Below are 5,788 nucleotides of genomic sequence, written 5' to 3'. Positions count from 1 at the left end.
AAGGAGAGACAGGAAAGATGCCAGGAAGACACCCTGCTATGAAAGGAGCCCTCAGCACATGATCCCGAGCTGCATGAGCTGTCCGGTCGTGAAGGGACTTCTACTTTGCATAACAGAGGTCTCCAACATGTCACCATGGCCAGCAATTGGCAGATTTGTATGGCAATGGGTCAGGAATACATGAAGAGGAGATCTCTATCCATCAGCCTGAGGAGAGAGGGTGCCAGTGCAGGTTGGTACCTCAAGACAGACTCAGGTGGGTGCAGACAGATGCTTCTAAGTAAGAAACAGGTTCCATGGGATAGGTCAAAGGCTAGGAGGCCTTGAGGGAAGGGGACCTCTGAGTTTAAAGTTTTACAGACAACACTTTGGAGGTGATGATGAGATGGTTACACAAGTGCTTGGCTTATCTTATTTCCTCCTGAAATGGTGTATTTATTTGTAGGAACATTTTTTTCTTGAGGTGCTGGAGAGCAAATCCAGGCTTCTGATGCTCTGCCATAAAGCTGCATCTTCACCCTGTCAGAACATTTTTTTTTTTTTTAGGAGAGTAAATCTACATCTGTCCTGGATTGTCAAGGTCATCTGTGTTCCCTCCATAAAAGTTAAAGAATGATACAAGTTCGTACCATTTTTACCTGATTTTTGTTTGTTTGTTTTTTAAGACAGAGTCTCACTATGTATCCCAGCTGGCCTGGGACTCACTGTGTAAATCAAGCCAGCCTCAATCTCACAGAGAATCTACCTGCCTCTGCCTCTGCTCCCTGAGGGCTGGTATTTAAGGTATATGTCACCATGCCCGGCTTTACCTGATTCTTAATTTTCCTGCATACTTGTCATCCATGTGCTGTGTGCACATATGTCAAATGCTTCTTTTCAAAAATTTTCCCAGTAGCCTGGAAGGATCTATATCTTCTCTAGAATATGAAAGGAATAAAATAAAGACAGCACAGCAAAAATGTGGAGAAATAATTTACCAATTTACTAGTAATTCATTTTGTCCAATATTTCCTTCCACTAAAATAATGTAGACAGATGGGGCTGTATGCATTGGTGAGTGATGTGGTAAATGACATCATTTATGGTTGCATGCAGTGCCCACGGAGGCCAGAGAGAGGGTGTCAGTTCCACGGGAACTGGAGTTATAGATTATTGACTGGTTGTTATCTGCCATGTGGGTGCTGGGAATTGAACCTGGGTCCTATGCAAAAGCAGCCAGTGCTCTTAACCATTGAGCCTTCTCTCTATCCCCTTTATTTGGGGTTAACAAACTATCTCCATGATTTGAGAAATAAGATCATATTTTAACTGGGTACTGCTTCTTTCTAGTCATAACACTAGCTGCTTAGATTGACAAGGAAAAAGGAGATGAAGAGCAGAGAGATTTGGAAAAACATGTTTGTTCAGATGAGTACTCTGTAGGAAAGTTTTTGTAGCCAATGAGGTAAGTGCATCTCTAGAGAGTGCCCAAATTTTTGCTGATACAAAAATGAGGGTTAGCCTGGCATAGTGACACATGCCTTTAACCCCAGCACTCAGAGGTAGAGGCAGGCAGATCTCTGTGAGTTCTAGACCAGCCAGGGCTACCTAGTGAGACCCTATCTCAAAATAATAACAATAATAATAATGAAAAAAGAGGGTTTTAAAAAGCATACTACCATTACACATTGCATATATGTGTTGAAATGTCACACTGTACTACGTAAATATGTACCATTGTTATGTTTCAATGATAAGTAAAAATATATTTTAAAATAAAAGCTTTAATCTTCAGGAAGCATTGTAATATATAATTCACATGTTTAGAATCTTGAGTTGTTAGAAGTGAAATGTCTTTTTCTGGTAGGAAAGTAAACTGAATTCTGCTCTTTAAAGGAGTTGAGCCATGGTCTGAGGCTGGGAGGCAGCACTGTGCAGGAGTGACAAGTCAGGATTTACAGAGCACCTTTTGTATTGTTGTTCCATCTTCACATTCTCTGAGATGGAGGTGGTGAGATCTTCTTTTACTGAATCAGTAAGGTATCAGTGAGATGCACTGACCGGATTTGGATTTAGATACTGTTTTTCTTCTGCATCACAAACCTGGGAAAAGTGTGAGTAATCAGCTGAAAGATGGCCCTAAATACAGAGATAAGCAGCTCAAATTCAACTTTATGGTGGATAAGTACATATCTTCAACTTTGAATTGTAGGAATGACCAAGTTAAACTGCTGCCTAAGGGCCTGTGAGATGGCTCAGCCAGCACAGGCACTTGCATGCAGGCCTGATGACCCAAGTTTTATCTCCTGATCGCACAAGGTGGCAGAAGAGAATCAATTGCCCTCTGACCTCCACACATGTGCAATGGAATATGCACCTGCGTACACACAATAAAATAAAGATAAAATAAATAAATGAGTTTGAAGCCAGCCAGAGCTACTTATTGTACTTAGTGAACTCTGTCTTTAAAAAAAAATAGGAGCTGGATGCGATGGTGCACACTTTTAGTCCCAGCACTTGGGGGAGGCAGAGACACATGGATCTCTGTGAGTTTGAGGTCAGCCTGGTCTACATAGCCAGTTCCAGGCCAGTTGGGGCTACAAGGAAAACCTGTCTCAAAAAGACAAAAAAAGGGGGGGGGAGATGGAGAGACGACTCACCTGTTAACAGAACAACTGAATTAGATTCGTAGCACCCACATAGTGGTTAGCAACCATCCCATTAGTTCCAGGGAATCCAATGCCCTCTTCTGGCTTCCACAGGCATTGTATGGTATGGATGCATTCAAATACACACAGGCAAAATACTCATACATGTAAAATTGAAATAAAATTTATTTTAAAAGAGGGGCTGGAGAGGTAGTTAAATGGTTAAGAGGACCTGAGATCAATTTCTAGCACCCACATTGGGCAGCTCACAACCACTTGTTTCTCCAGCTCCAGGGGATCTGATGCTGATAGTACCTACAATCATGTGCATTTACACACCCACGTGCACCTAATTAAAAATAATAGAAATTAATCTTTAAAAAAAACCCTTAATCTGTTACTCTGGATATGGTGTATAGGAAGGCAGTGTCAGGAAAGCATAGAGGCTGTCAGGCCTGCCCCAACCCCCCAAAGTCTGTTATCTAGAGACCTGTCAGGCATTTTCAGGCAGGAGAGGCTGGTTTGGATCAGAGATCGGTGCCTGTCTGGGCAGCACTTGTTTGTACTCAGGACACTGAGCTGCTTCCCCCTCACTCTCCAGAAATTTGGGGACTTCATAAAAACCAAATGTCTGCAGCTTTAATGGTCAATCCCACCCCTACCCTTGAACACCAGTCATCAGAATAGAACCATCTTTTTGAAAATTCCAAGAAAAGCTTTGTATAATCACTTGGTTTCTTTAACCTATGTCCAGTTTCATTTGATAGTTTTATTTCCTTTTTTTCTTTCATAATCCCTTATTAGAAGTGGCAGCCTAGCATCCCCTCTTCCCCTAAGCAACACCCACATGTACTGTGTCAGCCACGGGTTCTCTGCAGTGTAAGAAACCAGGATGCCAGGCCTAGGGTGAGATGAGCCTAAAACTTTTTAAGTCCAGGCTGCATTCTCTGCTGAAGGGAGGGGTGCTGAAAACAGTGGCTCTGATAATCCCTGTCTTGTAGAACACTAGGAGACTGGCAGGAGAAAGTGGCCAAGTCAAAAGTGCAGGCTCCTAGCTCTGGGACACTGTCTTGGTCAACAACCCTTAGCTCATCTCCCTGTCCTGAACCAATAACTCAGCTGTCATTAGCTAAGAGATTAGGTCAGGTTAAAGGTTTACTCCTGAGCTAAAAGCTAAAAGTTTACCATGCTTTTAGCCCTAAAAAAGAAAACATTGTGGCCAATAAATTACCGGACAGGCATTGGTAACCTTGAGTAAAAGTTTAAGCATCCTTCTGGAGCCAACTAACAGACTCTGTGTCCTGTTTCTTTGTGCCCTAAATCTTTGTATGTGACTGCCAAACCCCATGTGACTGCCAGTTCCTTGTAGTGTACAAAACCCATCTGAATTTTTTAATTTTGCTTGTGTGAAGGAAACCAAGTCCCAGAGGCATTACTCTGTTGCTGATCAAGCCTCTTTGCCCCGAAGCCAGTAGGTGCACTGCTGAGCAAAGCAAACCTGGGTCCTGTTAGCAGAGTATGACTTTTACCTCCGTGGCCTCCACACTGCAGAGCCCTCTCACTGCATGAGCATCTAGCATTGTTTTCTCAGCCTGGCTTCTGCTCCTGGCTCCTAATGCTGATTCATGAGTCTCAGGCACAGGAGCAGATGCACAGACAAAGTGGGTCTTCTGGCTTCCTGTGTGTTGTCTTTTTCTCTCTTCAGCCACAAAGAACAAATGGTGCTTGTTTTATTTTACTTGACAATTGGGGAGGGAGGCTGTTTTCCTATTTCCTCTAGCAAATAATATAACCCAGTGACTGTGGAGGTTCCATCCCAGGACAGCTTGTCTCCTGTCCTGGTTTGCATATCTCAGTGGTAGTGTCTCCTCCTTTGTTGAGGCTGTGTGCCTGCCTGTTTCTCCAAGTCCAGCAGTAACGTGGTGCTCACTCAGCTAAAGCATCATTTGCAGGCCCTTCATGGTCCTCCCACAAGATGACTGTCCTCCTACAAGATGTCTGTTGGCTGAGCTTTTGCTATGTTAATAGGGTTGTTACTGGAGTTTCAGGGTAAAAGCCCTGGTTCCTGGAGTCTAAAAGCACTAGGCTGGGCCACCCACCCACCCAAATACAGCCAGTGAAAGACAGGAGGAGTGCGAAAAGCAGGGAAAAGGAGATTTAACATATGTTGGCACATTGGGAGGACAGATAAAGGGGAGTCATCTTCCAAGGTACTGACATGAGCTTTTAAATAGACTTTAAATACAGTTAGATTTAAACAGAGTTAGAATTGGGGCAGGGGTACGAGGTGTTTACACTGAAGCAGTCCTGGTCAAGGTATAGTCTGGTCAATCATTGTTTCAGTTCTGGCTCTGCAAGGCAGTTCTGTGAGCAAAGTTTGAGGGCAGAAGCCCAGAGCTGGCAGCCCCAATAGGCTAAGCTGGGCCACTCGGCCTGACAGAATAAAAGAGATGAGCAGTGGTGACACAGAGAAGAGGAGTAGATAAAGGAATGCAGTGATTCCAAGGGGCATGAGCTTACATAGAGAGAAGAACTGGTGCATAAGGGCAAGAGCTATGCATAATTATGAATCCTGGTCAAGGTGTGATCTGGTTGAGCCTTGTCTAGTTCTGCATAGTGGTATGGTGGTCCTTATTGTGTAACTGGACCAGCTGGTTTTCAGGGAGACTACTCATGCTCCAGGGTACATCCTTATCGCATGGATAATTGCCCTCTTCTGTCCTGCCACGCTCTGCTGCTCCTGACATCCAAGGTGACAGGTTCACTGAAGACCTTCAGGTGCTTTAGTGGGGTCTGGAACCGGGGAATGTGTAAGGAATCCTCTTTACGTGGGTGGTGGTTTATAACTGAACAGTGGATTAAAGGTGAAAAGGACTGACTAGCACAGAGCAGTTGGGTCAGAACCATTCACGGTGACCAGGGAGGAAGGAAAGCGTTCTGATGGGTTGTATAGGGAAGCTGGAGCAGCCCAGGAGATATGCTTTCTCTGGAGTCAGATGGGAGTTAATATGTACCTTGCAGAGTTAGGAAGATCGTAGGAAATTGTTTAAAGTCGCTGTGTGGCATTAAAAAAGCACTTGAGGCAGGCATGGTGGTGCACGCCTTTAATTCCAGCACTTGGGAGGCAGAGGCAGGAGGATCTCTGTGAGTTCAAGGCCAGC

The sequence above is a fragment of the Nannospalax galili genome, unplaced genomic scaffold (genome assembly GCF_000622305.1).
Source record: "Nannospalax galili isolate Female #2095 unplaced genomic scaffold, S.galili_v1.0 scaffold254, whole genome shotgun sequence".
NCBI lineage: Eukaryota > Metazoa > Chordata > Mammalia > Rodentia > Spalacidae > Nannospalax > Nannospalax galili.
The sequence above is the reverse complement of the archived record's forward strand: the minus strand, read 5'-3'. Positions refer to the sequence as shown.